The following is a 20149-nucleotide window of genomic DNA, read 5'->3' as shown; positions in this document are numbered from 1 at the left end:
CAGGTATTAAATATGTGAACTATTACTGGTGACATGTAGACTATAGCTTACATAAATTTGGAAGAATAAAAGATACAAAATATCCTTGATTTTAAGGATGTGCTAGAGAACTCCAAACAGGAAGCACTGGCAAATTGTTAAAAACTGCAGTGAAACCTACTGATAAAGTAGAGAAGAGTCGATGCAGCTTTTGTAAGAAATCCATGCCTTAAAGACCTGCTTGAAGTTTTTGAAGGCATGAGCAAGTATTTGTGTAAGCTTGAACCACATGACACAATGTACTTGAATTTCTAGGGGTTCTACCCAGGGTCCCTTACCATCAGCTTCTAAAGAAAGCAAGCTGTTATGGAATAAAGGGAAGACACAGGGATATACAAAGATAGAAAATAAAGACTGTGAAAGGAAGGTTTCCAGGGTGTGCCATGAGACTCTACACTGGCATCTATGCCCTTCAGCATAGTCAAAAAATATGTTGAAAAGAAGGAAAAAAATGAGGCAACAGAGTTTGCTGAGATAGAAAGTTATTTATGATAGTCAAATTAACACTGTCTAAAAAGCATTGCAGAGGAACCCACATGCTAGTGACCAATCACATGACAGAGAGATTCAATGCCAACAAAAAAAAAAGGAAGGCATACACAAAAAATATTCTTAACTACACAGTTTTGGACTCTATTATCTACTAGCACTTGCAAAGAGAGCTTGGGATCTCTGGAAACATCAGTTCACTGTTCTGTAGAAGGAAAAAAGCAAAAACACTATTAGAAATTATTAAGGAAAAACAGTAAACCAAAGTAACCTCATTAATTTTTTGTTAGTTCATACCCTGAATACTCCTGTGGCCTCTAGTCATATTATTTTGGAAACAGACCTTACCCCAAAACACTCCAAACAGTGGGAAGAAAAAATGAAGAAAGAAAAAGAATTATAAAAGGGTATGGAATAACACAATGAAAGATAAACAAGATTTTTCGCCTGCAAAAGAAGCTACTGAGGAACGATGTAATGAGGATCTGTAAAATAATAAATGTCTTGGGCAAGGTAACTAGAGAACCATGATTCATTATTACTTCTGGCAAAAGAACTAGGAATATAAGAAAAAATAATCATGTGGAAAGTCTGAAACAAATGGAACTTTTTTTTTAATACAATGCACAACTAAATCCTGGAAGTTAATGAAAGATGTATTTATTAAACCCAAGATCTATAACACATGATTCTTTGGATGTGACACCTAAATCATAAACGAGTTAAACCAGTGAATGGTAGAAGATCATAGATTAAGTCAAGGGGAGTACGACTACATATTTTTCTTTTCCTTGATACAAGCTCCATTTTTTTTTGGCTGCCTGAGAGAGTTTAGAAAGATCTTTGACTTGACCCAGACATTATGGATCATCAACCATGACCAACACCTTATACTGGTAACCACACCACCCCCATCCCACCTTAGAAGGTAGATGCCTTCTTGCCTTGAACTGGGTGCTGGAGACCATGTTGTACTGCTTAAAATGCTGCTGTTATCCATACAAGCTAGCCTGGAGCTTGTCAAAGTACATCATAAGGGGTTTGCAGCTATGTCTTTGACAGCAATATAGGAACGCTATGGGCAAAAAGTGGGTATGTGTTAGGGGATTTCATCTCCTTTGCAGAATATTATGAAATCTTTTGTCCCCTTCCCATGTGCTGTTCCCCCACACCAGTAGTTTGTAATAAGAAATATCTACTAATTAGAGCACTGTGCATCTCACATCAGAATACAGTAAAATGCGCATTTAATGAAACAAAATACTGATAAGGGGTGATGGGGGTGATGGGTTCTGCTCAGGAGAAGAGCAGAGTCTATGAACAGCACACCAAAACCAACATTGGGAACAGTGAATACATTTTTAAGAAAATAGTTCAACTCTGCATTAAAACAACAGTAAATGACATTCACTGGAAAAATGGCATTGTTTCCCCTCCTTTCCCCAAAAATCTTAAAAGAACAGTCAGCCAAATTATATATGCATCTAAATTATATTAAGGTTGAAGCTTATCAAATGCTTTTTCATACATATTGGTAATTATTAATTCACTTGTTTAATTACCGACACAGTTTTCTTCAGATATATGAATAATTGCTAAAGTTTTCACAAAAATTTCCATGGTACCGTCTGTCTCCTTTTTGCTGTGTATCTGGGTGACTGCTACATCCAAAGAGCTTCCACAACAACAGCAAAAATATTTCAAGGATGAATATTTATACCTTTACCTATTTATAGAAGGTAGGGACTCATAGAAATTCTCATTATACTTTTTTCTTCCACAAATACTTTCACACACATTGTTATATACTAGGAAAATAAAAGACCTAACTGCCTAATTTGTCATCTGAATACTAAAGTCCATTTTGAAATATAAAACAAAAGAGTTGCAAACACATTCAAATGAGTAAGCAAGGAAAGCAATGCAGGTTTGCAGTGAGTTAAGGGGTCATGGTCCCCTATATTAGAACTACTCAAATGCACAGCTTTGCAGTACCTCACCTGGCCTGCCAGGCTGTGAATGTTGGCCATGGAGGATGGAGAAGAAGAAAGGAGTCCTGGAACGAGCAACAGATGAAATACAGAAGTTAAATGCCTAGTTGCAAGGCTTCATTCTCAGCAAAGTGGCTGGGAGGTCAGCCAAAAGAAATGAAGGGAAAGAAACAAGCAGCAAGCTGGAGGAGGTTTGTATTTGGTAAAGAGGAAATGTGTCAATACAAGGGTTTGGAGGTGACTGTGCAAAAGCAGAAGTGTAAGTGAAATAGCTTATTTTGATGTAACAGCATTTTCAGTAGATTTAAGGCAATAAGGTAAGTGTTGCTAGAAGGTTTCTAATAAGCAATTTAAGAAGTCCCAAGTGCCTGAACAAAAGTTATGTAATGAAGGGCATCAAGGGGGTTCAAAGATGTCAAACAGGAAGAAAAACAAGCAGCACTGTATATAGGAAGAAGTCATGAGAAGGAGAAGTAGAGGGAGCATTTGAACACAGCAGTTTTAGGTTTTAGCTTCCCAGGTTACAGAGTTTGTCACCCATAGCAGGGAATGCAGACCAGAGCAGAATAGAATTCCAGAGTCACCAAGAGAAAATTAAGACAGAGATAAAAAAGAGTCAGTAGAGTTAGAAAAAAAAGAGGGATTAGATATAGTAAATTTTTATTTTGAAGCTTTTGGGATTTTTATTAAGGAAAAAAAAATGTTACAGAGGTAGCCAGAAATTAGCTTTACCAAGGCTTGATATTATTACTAAAAGTTTTCAGAACTAGGAAGCTGAGGAAAGTTAAGGATATGAAAGTTGGGGTAGCAGCTGAAAACATCTATATGGCGAGGTAAAAAGGCATAATAAAACTATCAGGAGTTTCTAGAGGACAGAGACATATATAATTCCATGCTAGGAGAGAAATAGCCAGAATACTAAATAATGCAGCACATAATGTGATTAATGGGGCAAATATTTTTAACAGGTTTGACTTAGTAATTGAAACCTTGCAAAAGACTGCACCCAAGAAACCAAGAAACAAGATCATTTGAAGTCATGTTTCATGTTTTAATTTCATGCAAGAACCAGAAATGATGCAGTTGTGCAACATTCAATAAACTTTGTTTTTTATTATTATTAACTAAGAGAAAAAAATTAATAGGTTTTTCTGTCTGAAGTTTGTGAAGCAGCTGTTTACAGCGCATTCTGAGTTTGAGAGAGGTTTCCTGGGATAAATCAAAGCTGGTCACATGGTATGTGGTATTTCCACTGTGTCCTTGATTATCTAAGAGCACAGCAAGTAATCAAGAATATCTTTCCAGCTCAGCAGAAGCTATTTCCACTTACTTCCTCAGAAAAAGAGGCTCCACTTCAGTTGAAGTCTCTGCTGTAGCTGGAAATATTGAAGGCTTTCTATTTTCCCCCAGGGGCTATGTGTCTTGTGTCCATCAGTAACCTAGCACATTATTAGCTACAGAAGTTTTTATGTGTTATGGGAACCTGGTTTTTTTCTTCCCCTTCACTTGCAAAACACAAGATTTTATATTACTGTTCACAGATTGAATATACATTACTTTTCACTGCTAAAATCCCTTTGTAAACATACGCTACCATCAACTGGCTGTGGATGCGGCTATCGGTGATGGAGGTGGAAGCTCTGCAGGGAGTTGTGAGGCATTCGAGAAAAGCAGCTCTTTGCTGGTGGAGCGGTGCTGTGCTTCTGGTGCTTTCCCTGCCCAGGCAGTGCTTCCCTGGCTCAGACAGGGTGAGGCACCTCCTTGCCACCACCGCACACCAGCTTGACAAAGGGGCTTCCCAGCCACACTGCAGGAGAGAGAAGAAACGTAGCTCCCGCTCACAGGCAGCTTCTTTCCTTAGTCCTGAACTTCTCCTGCAGGATCAGACTAGCATCATTTGAAGTCCTTCTCCTTCCTCCTCAGTCTTCGCTGTTCCATTATACCTAGAATACCTGTGCGTTTATCTCTTCCAGTGTCTCCTCTGTTAGAACTGGAAAAGGCATCCAATGTCAGACTGCAAACATCTGGAATTAACTGGCTAAACATTATTACGTATCCATCATTCAGCCTGGAAATACCTAACCACTAGAAACACAGAGTAGTTGCAAAACATTCCCAGAAACCTGCTCCTTCACCTTAATTTTCCAAGGCTCAGGAGTGCTAACTCTCCAGCCACACTGAATTTCCTCTCTTAATTTTTCCCATGTATTGAGAAAGGCATGTATTAGAAATATCAGTTTATACACACCATCATAAATACAGTTATTTGAAGTTTTGTGTAGATCAATTTATCATTTCAGGAAGAAGCATTACATGGGATAGTACCTCCCAATATTTACTAAACAACGAAAAAAGGAAACAAATTAAATTTTCCCATGAAAGCTACTTAATATAAAGAGTGCCATCTGCTGGCACGATTGAAATGAGGCATTGTTCATAGGCATAGAGTTTCAATAAAGTTTTGTTATGGCCTGTTAAGGGCACATTTCAACTCTGAGCTGTTTCACACTTTCAGTTTTATTTATTCATGGCATTGCCTTTACAGAATAAAAGGGCAGTCAAGCACAGTGGTGTAGACAGCTCTTGTGTGAACATGGGGGGAAAAAGCAGCATCTATTAATTCACATTTTTATATTCAGTGTCTCTTTGTTGTTTTGGGATTTTGGTGTCTATTTTGCTTTTTTAACAATAATAATTTTAACAACAATAATTGTTGAAACAATCATTTTGGAGAACCTATAAATTAAAAATATAGGAGATTTTCTAAAATACTGTTGGTGAGACTTTTAAAAGGTTCTACTTTCCACTTCACTTTGTGCCAACTTGTATAACTGTCAAGCAGTTTCAAAAATCTAACTTGCAGGTCTCAGGTTTAGAAGCATATTACTGAAAAAATACTGTTATATACCTGCTTGGTCCCATGAATTTTCTACAAAAGCATGTGAATCAAGCCTTCCGGACTCCTAAAATGTTACTTAAATACCTTTTAAAAATACCTCCTCCTCCATAACCAGGATAAAAAGAAAGTTGCTTGCAGTTGGCAGTGAAGTGTTGCCAGCATCCTAGGTCCTGGGCTGCACCAAAAATGAGCTGAACAGTGAGAAGAACTAGAGGGGATGAGGATGGAGGAAAGCATGAGACAGTGTGCTACTTTGCTAAACAGTCTTCTGTCCAAAACCAAAGTTAAAGTAACAATGTCTTTTTCTAGCTCAACAACTACTTCTGAAGAAGTCTACTTTGCATTTGGGTGATACCATTATAAGTAACATTTGTGCTTCAGGCTATATTGGAGAAGTAAAAAAAAATCTTAGAAAGACCTCATTCACAGCAGGGACAATAGAGATTTTAATTATTCTAAGACACTGGAGTTCAATTTCTGATTTCCAGCATGTTCACAGCAAAAGGCACTTTATTGTCTTCCCCAAAGAAATTACCATTCAGATTGCAGCTCACTCACACTCCTTCCTCTTACTTCTTTAAAGGCCATTATGTGACAAAATGTACCAGACCAGTTCCTGAATAGTTAAGCTCCTTCCATATTTCTTTTCTAGTGATAACAGCTATTCCATTTTGCTTTTCTTATAATGTTGTTTCACATCTGACTCTTTGTTTGACTTCCTCCGCTTTGTTGTGTAGTTCCTATGAATTATTGAGGCAGTTTCCAGTTGAATCTCATTATCCAAATTAAGCACTCCTATTTTTAACTACCCACTTCGCTATTATCCTCATAGTATTTACTTCCTTTACTGTCCATTCTCTTATCAGTCAGGTTAGCAAAAATCTAGGAAGATTGCTTTGCCAGGTATTTAAACAGACAAATATCTCAAACTCTGTATTGGTGCCTTCACCAGTCCTGATGATACTAATTATCTTCCCAAAAAATTTGTCCTCTAGGTCTGGGAAATAGAAAAATTCCAACAAATATCACAGAATCACAGAATCAGCACAACCCTCTTTGAGCCGTTCGAGCAGCATTCTTATTCTTACAGTCAAATAGCAGAATGACAGCAAAAGGACTCTTCCCCAGCCTCTTCAGAATGACTTTCACACTCACGCCAACCCCTCATAGCATTATGCTTGGACAGACTTCACACCAGACTGTTTTCTACATCCACTCTGATGGCCAGTCTCTTAATATTTCTTATCAAAAAAAGTCATCTTTCAGAGCAACCTGAGGTTCCTGCGAAACTCTGGCCTTCTTGCTTCCTTTTTGTTTTCCACCTATCTGTTCTCTTCTTCAGCCGCTAGCCCTTGCTGTTACCATTTAGTCAGTCTCTTCTTTCTTGCTGCTCAATATTCTGTCTCTAGCTGTTGCACCTCATTACTACTTCCATGGAACAAACTCTTTCCACAGAACAAACTCCTTCCACAGATTTCCTTCACATACTGGTATTTTCCTCTGCCTTGTCATTATTTTCATATACTTCTAGAGGTCTCCTTTTCATCTGGGGATATGCCAATCAACCCATCTGCAACTCCAGTTATATGCATGCTCCTTCCTTTCATCTCGTCTGTCATCCTCAGACGCATTTCTGTATTCTACCCTCATTTCTAGCTGCATTTCAGGCTCTCACACCTTTTTTTTTATCCCCGAACATTATGAGATGACCCTTCATGCATATGTAAATTCTGTCAGAAACTCACTGAAGGATAACATACACCTTACAGCTTCTGCATCCAGTCATCTTCATAGTTTCTGCCATATTTTGGTCTTCTTCACTGGTGCCCAAGTTGCTACATTTTTTCATCCTTACCTTAAGTTTAAAATCAAACAAACCATCTGCATACCAGGGTCCTCTCCAAAGTCCTTCTTTTACTAGACTCTTACCAGCCTCTAGTTGCTTTGATTCTGACACCTTTTTACCTACATTAGCCTACCACTTCATTTAGGGTTAACTATGATCAAAGGCCACGATCAAAGACTTCCTCTTTGTGCTGTTTAAACTAAGCCATATGGCTTTGCAACACAGCTTATCTAGTCTTGTTTGAACTGGTTGTGCACTTCCATGCACAGCAATCACTTCCAATCATAGTAAGAAATCCATGTGGATTTTCTGATGCACTTATGCCAATGCTCACGTTACAGTTAACCCAGGCAGAGAAGCTGCTTGGTGCTTTGGAAGTCTGAACCAGTATTTCACAACTCCCCTCTCATTCAATGGTAAATGTCTGGCAGGAGGTGGCATGCTTTGCTTTTGGGGTGTTGGTTCGATGGGGTTTTTGTCTTTTTCAAAAGAAAAATATCAAAGCAGAGTTCACGCAAGAGCAAAAGCACTGGGTGATATTGCTGATAACTTGAGAAAAAAATGCTGACAGTCTAAAACCTTCCTAATGCAGCTGCTGGTACTGATAAACACAGGGCAGGACTTAAAACAATATAATGGCCCTCTCAGCCCAGCCAGAGTGAGCTACCAACTGTAGACCTCCTCTGACATGGCTGATAATTTTCACTAAATATAGTTCATTAGTGTCTGGACATTACCGATTTCTCCTTCACCTCTTTTTATTCTCAAAATAAGAAATCTGAGAAAGAAATCTAAATTTGAACTTAACTCTCCAGAGGTAGAAGGTGAAAAAAGTATCTTTTGTTTTACTTTAAAAGGCCTACAAGCTCTTCAGTTGCAATATGAAACTCTTTTCAGGAAAAAACAACCTGTATTCGTGATGTTACCCAACACTGCAGTATATTATAATAATTTATAGGAAGGCCATATCTACAAAAAATCACAAGTGAGAAAAAGAACTGGAAAAAAATCCTTTGATGAGCTTTGTGTGTTTTTTACATCTGAAACTAAGACTCTTAAATCACTGGATCAGAAATCATTGCCAAGCTGGCTGCAGACCCCATGGTCTTTTCTTAGTTTCAGTTATATAATATTATAATTTTTTATCTGAAGACCAAAGTGCTATATATTATACTTCACTTCTCCTGGAGTTTCATTTTACAATGATGTACATATTATCTGGATAATCTTTATCATTTCTAGCATGAAAACGTAATATTCAGAAAATACTAATGTTCCAATGCAGTTTCCAGAACTCTAATAGCATGAACACTATTATATTGTACTGTTACAGCCAAAACTTGGACTAAAGAATCAAAATAAAACGTTTATAAATGCCATATATTAGACTGCCTGATTTGTTATAAGGTAATAAACAGAAAAGCTTGCATCTAGTCATTCGTGGTTGTTAAATAAGATTCTTTGTGACTTGCAAAAAAACTAGAACACAATGAAGAATTATCAGTGCATTCTCCACGGAAGTCATCTACATGTGTTTATTTAATAAACAGAAGATGGCTTTATTATACACATTTGATTTCCATATGCAATCGTCTCCTTATCTGTCACTTGTATCTAAGCAGGGTGCTTTATACAAATCTGAAAATGAAAAATTCAGAGCAGGGCACAGGAAACTCATTTAATGTCGAGTGCAGTCAAAATCAAGATTTCTTTATTTGTAGTAACAACGCTGTTAAATCAGAAAATTACTCTCCTTTTCTGCATGTCCTTCTTCCTTTACAATTCAGTTGTTTGATCATAAATTGTCGAGTGCAATGACTTGTCTCCTCCACTTTCCACACTGGTCGAGACAGATTAAAAACTCCGGCATACCACCAACCAGTCTCAGCATACCATTAGCATATATATGAGATTTGAGACATTTTCTAATATTCTCCAGCAGAACTCATCTGTCAGCCAGGTGATGAATTATAAAAACTCTTAGCTTGTTTAGAAAAGAGGGGGAGAGTGAGAGAGAGAGAAAGAGAGAGACAGAAGAGGAAAACACGATCTCACCTTTCTTTTTCATTTTACCCAGCCACCCTTGCAGTTAGTCATATAAATAAACACTAACCTCAATAAAAGAGACATAATGTGAAAGATTTTAATATATGAGCAGCAGAGCACAATTAAAAGCTAATGGAAGAGGACAAATTATGGAGTGGTTACTGATTTACATAAATAATTTTTAACACATTTTTTCCCACCTGATATTAACAAAGATTCATAAAGTGCATTACGGCATCCACACAACTATCATGAGCTGGTAAACCAGCATGACTGTTTAGAAAATACTGGAATAATAAAAATGCCAAATTCATGCAATTCACAGAGGGTTGGGTTTTTTGTAATCATTCATAAGTTCCACAAGTTCTCATGCACATTCTGAAAATTTCATAGACTCAACTAAAAAAATAGTATTCCTTATTTGCATTTCATTAACCTGTTTGGTTACTTTCCTGATTAGAACGTGAAAAGTGAACAATGATATCTTGTGACTTAAATGAACAAACCTATGTGCACTATGAGTAGGAAATAGCAAACACATAATGTCACAAATAATTACTATACTTTCAAATATGTCAGTACGTAATAACAGCTTGTGAGTATATTTGAAAACTATCAAATGGCTACATGAATGCTTAACATTAAAGAAGGGTTAATATTTATCATAATAATGTACACAATATCAACTCCCAATACCATTTGCAGTATCTGATACTAACTAAAAAAAATATTTAAATTTCCCATGGACTCTTGGAATTAGAACTGAAAAAACATTTAAAAAATATATAAATATATTTATCCATAGAAAAAAACTCTCAGGAACAAAGCTTTCCACAAGCTCTAGGAAAAATTGGCAAATACTTACACTTAAAAAAAGGAGATTTTTTAAAATGCAATTTTATTTCATGCCAACATTTTTAATGTGTTAATTTCTGAGTGTGCCAAAAAGGTTTGTTTCTATACTTTCAGTGAGAAAAAAAATCTTATTCAGCTTTTGTTTTCAAAATGGTATTTTTGTTTAAAAAATAACCTACTCAGGAAAAAAAAAAAAATTAGAAGAAACCAAAGCAACTGATAACGAAATAAAGCACTTATTTTTCATGTGAGTTGTATTTAAAGAAATCATAAAATGATCGTAGTATCTAACAGTAACAAGTATAACAAAGGTCACTTAAAGGTCTATTTAATTAGAAGTTTTTTTAATATATGCACAAGTGAAAAAAATGTATATACTAACTTGCTTTTTACCCATAAGCACATTTGAGGTTTTAGGGCACTACACATCAAGCTGGTATGAACTATGGAATAAAGAAATAATTTTTTTTTTATGTTGGAATGTGTATAGGAAAAGTGACAGATTTATTTTGGTAGACAACTTGATAGAAGGTTGGGATACAATAATATCAACAATAGTATGGTATTTGTGCTAATATACCAGAGATGTGTATCAGAGGGTAAAGGTTTAGCCAGTAGAGTGAAGACATCTGTACGTACATGAACTAAGAAATTAATGTATATAAATTAGCTGAAAGATAAACCATCATGTTTAAGGAATAGTTATTTGGAACTGATATTAAACACTAATAATTCTTTTTCTGCTAAACTAAGCTTGTGAGAACATAAGCCAGCAGCTAGTGAGCTATTTTTCCCATTGGAGCACTTGTTCCAATTTTTAGTGATAACCAGAGTTAATTCATATCTGTTTTGATTTCCATTGTGCAGATGTACACAATACCATTATTAACATTTGTGTTTAGAAAGGTGAATCAATTTAAGAAACAGATGTCTAACTAGTCCTTTCTCTACCTGATAATCACCATCTGGTTGCAATATATCAGCTTTTTTCAGGTGTTTCACTTTGGAAATTATAAAATAATTTTTAAAAATTTAGATTCAGACCAATATTCCCCCAGCCAAATACTTCCATTTACCAACAAAGAAAACAGGATGCTACTAGACATATTAATATTCATTAATTAATAGTTAATTAATACTTTACAACATAAAGGAATATATATACAAACTATGCCCAAATGACAGCACAATAAGAGCTGTGGTGCACGACATTACTGTATTGCCAGGTTTCACTGAAGTCATAGAAAAGTAATTGTGACATGGATATCCAGCTGTTTCCTTGTCAGTTTACACTGAACATATTCGGTGAAAATAATAGCACAAGAAACATTAGACTGAGGTACTTCCTCCTGATTTCTATTTAGTTTTGGAGTTAAAACGAAGGCCCTTTAAGATTCTGAAAAAAATCTCCTAAAACACTAAAGATGAGTGTTCTAGGACTAAAAAAGATAGCATTGGAAATCAAAACAGATGTTCTTGCAAGACTGCAAAGCCATGTTGTAGATTTAAGTGATCCGGATAAGTTGCAAGCTGAAACTTTCAGAGATTTGCCAGCAAAACTTAGCAGTAAAAATCTGGTTAATATTAAAAGCAGAGATGCTTTTTCAACATAATTCTAAATGGATTTGTTGTATCTCATTTTCTTAAGCAGCTTCAGTGAAGAAGTGGAATGTGAAGAAGCAGCATGCTTTCACTGTCTTCACTAAGAAAAAGGTGGGAAAAAAAACCAAACAAACCTGTAGGTCTAAATCAAGTTCTAGAATGCTCATATTTACACTTCAGTATAATTAGCAATAGAATATTGACTATGGTGAAACCAAATAAGAATATGGAATCTAAACTGACTTCTTAAATTAACTTTTTAAACTTGGGCCCATCTGCTGGTCAAAGCTGAAACAAAGATCTCACATTTACTTTTAAGGAAGTTTGAGTTCAGCTGTGAATCAGGAGTTACAGCTGAGAACTTTCTCCTCCTAAGACATCACATAACAGTCTGTACAAAACAGAAACTACATTTTGCTTTCAGTGTATATAATATACTAACTCAGTCAAGAAAGTGCTTAGTTCTTCACTGATCTGTTCTAGTATTCCCAGCTATACAAAGCAAGAAGTGGAGAATAAAGGAGAGGCAGTTTTATTCTGTGATAGAATATTATGCAAGATTATTGGCTGAAGAAGTCTTTTATCAATGCAAAATTCTGGGAGGAAAAAATATCACAGAAATGGTGTTATTGGCTCATTGATAAATGACATGCCTACTTAACTGGGATCACTGCCAAGGGATAGATCCAGTTTCATGCAGGGCTTCTGTTCCCTTTAACAGCACCAGCGGATAAAGTGGCAAGCAGTTTATTTTGTGGTGCTTGCAGATCTCTCCATATGTGGAACCGTAGGATAAATGTCCTTTAGTCATGCCATTATTGATCATTCTGGCATTAGTCTTACCAAGTCAAAGTCATCTTAATATAGATTTTATACATGTTACAATCAATTTTAAAATTTTAAGTACTTACCTGGATGCTGTTTAAAATAATTGAAATAATCTCAACATACTCAAAATTAGTATGTAATAATCAAGATATTTGCTAAATATGGATAGGTACATTTCAAATGTGCCTATATCAATACAAAGACAATAAGAGACGCTTCCATTGATACCACAACACTTTTCCCCCACATTAACATTAACTCAGACACAGTGGTGTTTTATCTGAGCTTCCCACTAAAGCCCTGAACCCAAGACCTCATTCTAAAACTGGCCAGCTTCAACAACTCAGAGGAAACCTTACAAAAAGTGGTTCTCTGCCTAGGCATTTTTCTATTTAGGAAGATTATTGATCCAGCTCCTTTATAAACTATGCCATTTCCCATCTGGAAAAGCTTGGAGAAGGAAGAATGCATATTTAAGACCAGTTGTCTTTATAAAGAAATTTATGATGTTAGTGGAAAACAGGAAGAGACTGTATTCACAGTCAAAATCTCTTTAAAGCTGCCTTTTCGTAGTAAATTATCAAAAAGTAACTAATTCACAGAATCTGCTGGATCAAATTCTCCTTTCATTGTGAGCTCTTTTGCTCTTTGTTATTATCTGTTTCATTTTAACTCCTTTTTTTGTTTCCTTTGGCCACTTAATAAACAGTCCTTTACACAACAAACAGATCCCCCAGCTTCCCCTCCCAGGTGAATACTGTAACCAGTAGGCTGTAAAATTTCTCTCTCTAAAACTACTCTACACATAGCGGTGCAGTTTTAATAGGAAGGGAGAAAAGCGATTCCAGCTCAGACCCTCAGCCGACAGCATTGTAGGAAATACTGATTTGAAGTCTTTCAGGCAGTCAGAGATGGCTCAGACTTCTCAGTAATGCCAGCAAAATTGAATTTTGCCTTCTGAACACTACCATGGGACCAGTCACTCTTGCCATGGGTAAGGAAAGTGCAAGGAGGTGGAGTGGCACCAGGACTGGGGAGCAGTGGGGACCTCACAGTTCCTCTCCAATCTGCATTAATGAAAGGCACAGCAGCACCGACTGGGTGTGGATCCCCTCCAGAAGCAGTGGCTGCCCCACATGTACTTTCCTTTCTGTAGTAGGAGCAACAGCAGCCAACCCAGTCATGTTGCTGCTCTAGACAACTGCTTGCTTTGTCTGCTTCTGGAGACAGCCCTGTCAGCAGCAAAGCTCTTTCAATCTGACCTTCTGCTGACTTGACCATGTTCAGAAACTGCTTTGCTAACTACGCACTTCTACAGACAAATTGCCAAGGAAGTTATTAGCTGCTCCTGTGTTTTCAGAAGAGTCCCATCCCAGCAGTCACTACCCAGTACAGTCTCCAAACATGTCCTGGGCTCAGATTTTTAAAGGATTTAGATTTTGATGGAACATCTACTTTGTTGCTTCCAGATGGTCTAAACTGTTCTGATTGATCGAACCTGGGACAATCCTGGATGAGTAAAAGAAGCCCAGATGCCTGGGAGCCAACACGCAGCAGATGAACCACAGTTTACAATGTCAGGTTTGGATCCACAGGCTTAAATTCTTTCTAAGTCTCTCTTTAGGTGCGTAAGTCCATTCATGTATGGACAGCACAGTTTCACCTTAACCTTATCAATTGCAGTGTTCACATTAAACAGCAGACCAATAGGTACTTTTATGTACAGGTCTAATATGTACACTTTATATAACAGGAACAGCATGTCACAAGATGCTCACAGAATAAAGTACATTCATGTACAAGCTTTCTCTGATAAATCTTTCTGACCGTACAGCCTGCTCACCAAACGTGCATGTGCAACAAACCATGACTTACGTTAAGATAATGGTGAAATGAAGGGCCAACAATTGGAACGATATAACCTCCAAAACTATAACATGCAGATTCAACATGCAGCATAAAAGCTACCGAAAAAAACCCTAAACAAATCCTGCTCTTGCCTGCTCCCTGCTTACATAAGACTAACACTTTGCAAAACTATTTCCAAAAGTCAGATTTTGAAAAAACACTGATGCATTTTGTATCACTATAAGGTGAGTAGATTTGGTGCTCAGATTGTTTTTAGTAACAGCCAGGGGTTTGCTATTTTGGCACAGTTTTCTGTTATGATAAAAGAAAAAAAAAAAAAAAAGGATACAAAGCTAACAGTTAATTATCCAAATCTCTGTATATTTTGTTCCATCAGATCCATTATATCAGAATTATGAAAATGCTTCAGACCTATTAAGATCTAGACTACAAAATAAAGTTTTCTTAGATAAAAAAACAGTTTCTTACAATATGTTTAGTCTTTTAAACTTATATGAACTACTTCAAGTATTTCCAAAATATACTGATAACTAGGCATGGAAAAGTAATCCTTATTAAAAAAATGCTGTCATTTCTGGCTAGACCTTGAAACAATCTCCAGCTAGGACAGGACTCCATAACCTTCAGATTTCAGGAAAGATTATCCCTGTAATTCAAATTGAACAGAGCTTGGGGAGTCAAGAAATTGCAGGAGAACAAAAACATCAGGCTAAAAGCAGCAAATCAAGACCTGACCCCAGGGAGGAAGAGATAAACCAAGTGGGGCTGTAAAACAGGGATAAAATTCAGAGTTGGGCAGAGATGTGAGCATTGGAAAGCACAGTAGCACAGCAGGAGAACGAAAAGGAGCATCCAGCAGAGAAGGTAACCTCTATATTCCTTGGTTCTACTAGACTGTCTGGAGAATCAGGACCAACAAATATTGCCTCATTTCTTGTTTTAAACTCATATGCCTAATGTATACGTTTTTTGGAAATTCTAGAACAATTTTTCCATTACAAACTGAACATTCATGGATGCCCACTAAATACATGTTTCCAAAAAGCCTACATTGCTCAACCCTAATGGTATATGAGACATTCTACTTTCATCCAGGGGAGACTATATCCTCAGCAATCACAAAAACATTTTACAGTAGGATGTTTCTGGATTTCAGTTGTTAGATTCTGTTATCTGCTACCCTTCTGGCTTATTTTCCTATGAAGAAAGATGACTTTAAAGGGTCTCAACTACATATGTTTAAGTGAGGACTTTGGTCAAGATAGCTATTGAATTCTCACAGTGAGCATTTTCATGCCTACATAATATCATAAAAGCAAAGTGTGGTTGAATATGGCAGATACTCTAGGAAAAGGTCTAGTTGTGAAATTTGACATATGTGCATTTTTTCGGTTAAAACTGTGCTTTAAGACACAGATCATATGAGTCCCACCTGAACTGAGATGAAGACTCAATGAATCTCTGAAAAATGTCTGCTCTCCAGCACTATGGCAAGGGTACCTACAATCAACTCATATCTCCATTTTGGATGACAGTTTCCCAAGCACTGAAACAGTCATACAAATGCATTACCCTTCTCTAAGCTAACACACATCTTAATCTGTGATGGGACTGAGAGATGGTTCAAGAAGCATGTAACTGTCTCTGTTTCATCATGCTGTGGTGGGTCAACCCTGCCTGGATGCCAGGTGCCCACCAAAGCCACTCTATCACTCCCCATCCTCAGCTGGGCAGGGGAGAGAAAATATAATGAAAGGCTCGTGGGTCAAGATAAGGACATGGAGATCACTCACCAACTACTGTCACAGGCAAAACAGACTCGACTTGGGGAAATCAATTTAATTTATTACCAAACAAATCGGAGTAGAATAATGAGAAATAAACCAAATCTTAAAAAAAGACCTTCCCCCCACCCCTCCCTTCCTTCTGAGTTTAACTTTACTCCTGATTTTCTCTACCTCCTCCCCTGAAGCAGTGCAGGGGGACAGGGAATGGGGGTTGTGGTCAGTTCATTACACATTGTCTCTGCCACTCCTTCCTCTGCAGGGGTAGGACTCCTCACACCCTTCCCCTGCTCCAGCGTGGAGTCCCTCCCACACAAGACAGCTCATGAACGGCTCCAGCATGGGTCCCTGTCATGGGGTGCAGTCCTTCAGGAACAGACTGCTCAAGCATGGGTCCCCCCTAGGGTCACAAGTCTTGCCAGTAAACCTGCTCCAGCGTGGGCTCCTCTCTCCATGGGTCCACAGGCCCTGCCTGTTTCCCATGGAGTCACAGCCTTCTTCGGTCATCCAACTGCTCAAAAACCCAATACAGCAAATATCTCTGAAGACTACCAAATACCTCAGATCTCTTCAGGTCTATTTGCTACTGATAAATGCAAAAGAAGAACTTATTGCATTAGTAAAGAAAATGTTGATAAAATTAATTTAAGGAGTTACATGTCCTTGGACAACATCTGCAGTTAGCCAGTCTGCTTCTTCATAATGTACCCTAAAATGGTAAGCACAGTGGGAAGAGTGCTTCAGTGACCACTGTAGTAGTCAGTGTTGGCCCTGGGCAAGATTCTGTTCATTACCCAATATCACAATTTAGCTATAGAATTTATTATTAAATAAAGTTACTAAGACCTTTCTGGACCTAATAGCAGTGAACCTGAATTATATATGTAAATTAATCATTAAAATCAATTCAACAGATTCTCTCCAAAGGTATATTAGTGTTCTACCCTTTATATTGGCTTTCTAGTATACTATATATACGTGAATGTAGAAATCAGTGAAACTACACCTCATTGGTATCAGGTCTGCTAGTTTTACTTCTGGTAAAATTTAAGAGAATTGTGTAGGATGGCCAGATTGATGATATTTACAAAGTTCTGTCCTATGCTGTCACAGACAATCTTATAGGATCAAGGATATGGCCTGAGGAAAGAATATGTTTCTTTGCACTGTGCATCTATCAAATCGATATGTATCAATTTATCTTTTTTCTATCATAACAAATTAAGTAACAAAAGCAAATTTCAGCCAGCAAGCGAAACGGTCAGAAGACTGGCACTACACTATACATGGTTATAATCTGACTCTCCCTCACTCAAATGTGAAACTTTCTTATAAAAAATGTTCTGCGACTATAGAAATGTATCTGCATTCTACTCTGAGCCCATTAAGGTGACTGATAGACTTTAGATTACAGTGACTTGAAAAAAAAATTACTTTTTTAGTATTAAAAAAGACATTCAGAGAAAAGAAAAGGAAAAAACCCACATTTTCAGTAAAAACAGAAGGCAACAGAAGCTTGGAACAAGTGCTTGCCAATAGAAGGATTTCATGCTTTTGTTAATTAAAGGAACAAAGAAAAAACAGTGCAGCAGGCTGTATCCTACATAACAGCTTCTACTAATAAAAAGTAATAGACAATTTCCTGCATTCAATTCTTTTGAATACTATTATACAAGGTAATAGAGTTTTGGAAATGGAAGTCCTAGCAGCCTGTCAGAAAGAGCTTTCTTCCACTTTTTTTTATTAAATGACTAAGTGCAGCAGTCTGTGTCCTATCTCTCCCTCTTGCATCTATTGGATTGTATTATTTTACATTTTGATTGAAATGATGTCACCAGCAGATAAAAGCCTGGCCCAGGCATTGTAATTGAATCAGCCCGAGTTGTTTATTCTAGTGATCTACAGCGATGCTTTCCTTGTCCTAACACAGAATACATAAAAGATCCCCTCTTGTTTAACATGCTACTGATTAGATCTATTTTTTTTAGAAGGAGAAATCAAATTGGGGGGTCGAGAGAGTAAGAACTGGAGTTTGGGGGGAAATTGGAAAAAACAGATGAGAACAGACACCATCTGCAAAACTTTCCATGTGTGACTGAAAGTTTAAATAAATAAATTTCACATGGCATCAGTACCAGATGCAAACAGATTTGATTGACAACATTTAAATGACAGTTAATGGGAACCTGTACATTTTTTGGAAGGTTTTTCATGCTCATTTCCTAAATCAGAAGCTCATTCAAGTTTTTATTTAAAAATAATGCTTATCTTGGAAGAAGAAAAATTTTAAATTGCTGGGTTTTTTACTGCTATTAAAAATACAGTGTGTTGGATAATTAAACTATTGTTAATGACATGTTCTGTTTTCAGTTAAAACATTTTATATTTAATAGAATAAAACAACATTTGAATTGAATGTATTAAGGATATCCTGTAATCGGTATTACTGAGAATTACATTTTACAAAATATATAAAAACAGACAGAGGCAAAAATAGAGTTATAAGAACCTTTCATTTGGCAAGTTCTGACAAAATTTACTTACTCGGTAATTATTTTAAGAGAAAGCCTGTCTTTTACGCTAAGCAATGTTTCTTTTTTTTTTTTTTTGTCATGTCCCCCCCCAGAAGCCTCAGTGACATAAAGAAAAAAAAATGCACTACTACATGTGTTGTTTACACCTTAAAACAAAACTTCTTCAACAGCATTTTTGGTGGTGGTAGTGGGTTTTTTGTTTGTTGGCTTTTTTTTTTTTTTTACTTCTGGGTCTTTCCTCAAAATAAAGAACAATCATATAAGGTAGAGTAGTAGTGCCAAGATGAAAAAAAGCCAAGCCCATCAGGCAATTTGTTGAAATGTTTTTTACTTGAAACCTATGTTATCAATTGTTTGCCTCAAATCTGGAGCTGGAAGCTTATTTAGTTTGTCATGTGGGATTTCTGTATGAGGAGGAAACAAAGATGCAATTTGAGAAAGTATTTTTTTAAATGCATAAATAAATTATTTTAGCACAAATTAAAAATTTTACTTTATGAACAACCACAATTAATAAAATATTGTAATGAAAATGGCTATTAAATAAAATAATGAACAACTTAATTTTGGGAAAGTTTTTAATCTAATTTTTTAAAATATATTAAATAACTGTAAGACTATTTTTCACAACTGAAAATTAAAGCTAGCAAAAAGATTTTTTTAAAGTAGAATAGTAGTATATCTACCAGTCTCTATATATACACACCTTAATTTTACTGTTATTTCCTGAATAGTCGCTACAATGTATAAATAAGAAATACATTTCCCATGCCATTTACAGTCTATTTAGCACTCCTAATGGCTGCATTACAAAATTCACTCATAATAATTGCTGATACCTAACAAACAGACCTTTGAGACCTTCAGATTTTTGTAATTTATTTATTGTCCTGAAGGTATCATTATTTGAAAGCATTTGTAAAACATACTTTTTAATATTTCTAGTCAGCGATGAACTTAGAACCGGGAAGCTACAAGATGCACTATTTACATTTATAAATGTGTTTTTTTGGAGTGTATTTTAGTGAATGTATTTTGACTGAAGTTAACCTTTCAACATGCATTTTACAGGCCGAGTTGTGTAACACGTTTTTCAGTTGTCTTGGCTTTCAACACTGCTATCCACTTTAAAAGTAATAATTTCATAGAAACTAAACTGAAATACAGAACAAATTAATTCAGATCTGTCATTAAGAATTATAAAACAAACTCACTGCTTTATTTATATACAAATAATCACAGTTGGCCTTGTAGCACAGAGACAAACTGTTCTGTGGCCACGTAGAGAGACCCAGGCTCACCAAAGCACCAATCCATATTCAGTCCCCAGAGCTGCTTAAATATAATTTGCATCACAGAGGTTACAC

The 20149-nt window shown here is 36.5% G+C and overlaps 1 long non-coding RNA gene across 4 annotated transcripts in view; it reads right to left on the bottom strand.

Annotated features, from left to right (window-relative positions):
- Positions 1-1484: 1484 nt before the first annotated feature.
- Positions 1485-20149, bottom strand: part of LOC141946364 (uncharacterized) — a 177116-nt gene continuing 158451 nt past the window's right edge. For all 4 annotated transcript variants that reach the window (XR_012629817.1, XR_012629821.1, XR_012629820.1 and 1 more), the window contains 4 exons: positions 5503-5626; positions 4362-4509; positions 2529-2584; positions 1485-1603 (listed from right to left, as the gene is read on the bottom strand). This is a non-coding gene — a long non-coding RNA (uncharacterized LOC141946364). The remainder of the gene's footprint in view (positions 1604-2528; positions 2585-4361; positions 4510-5502; positions 5627-20149) is intronic.

The sequence above is a fragment of the Strix uralensis genome, chromosome 1 (genome assembly GCF_047716275.1).
Source record: "Strix uralensis isolate ZFMK-TIS-50842 chromosome 1, bStrUra1, whole genome shotgun sequence".
In the NCBI taxonomy this organism is placed as follows: Eukaryota; Metazoa; Chordata; class Aves; order Strigiformes; family Strigidae; genus Strix; species Strix uralensis.
Note: the sequence above shows the minus strand (reverse complement) of the source record. Positions and strands in the feature narration are given on the sequence as shown.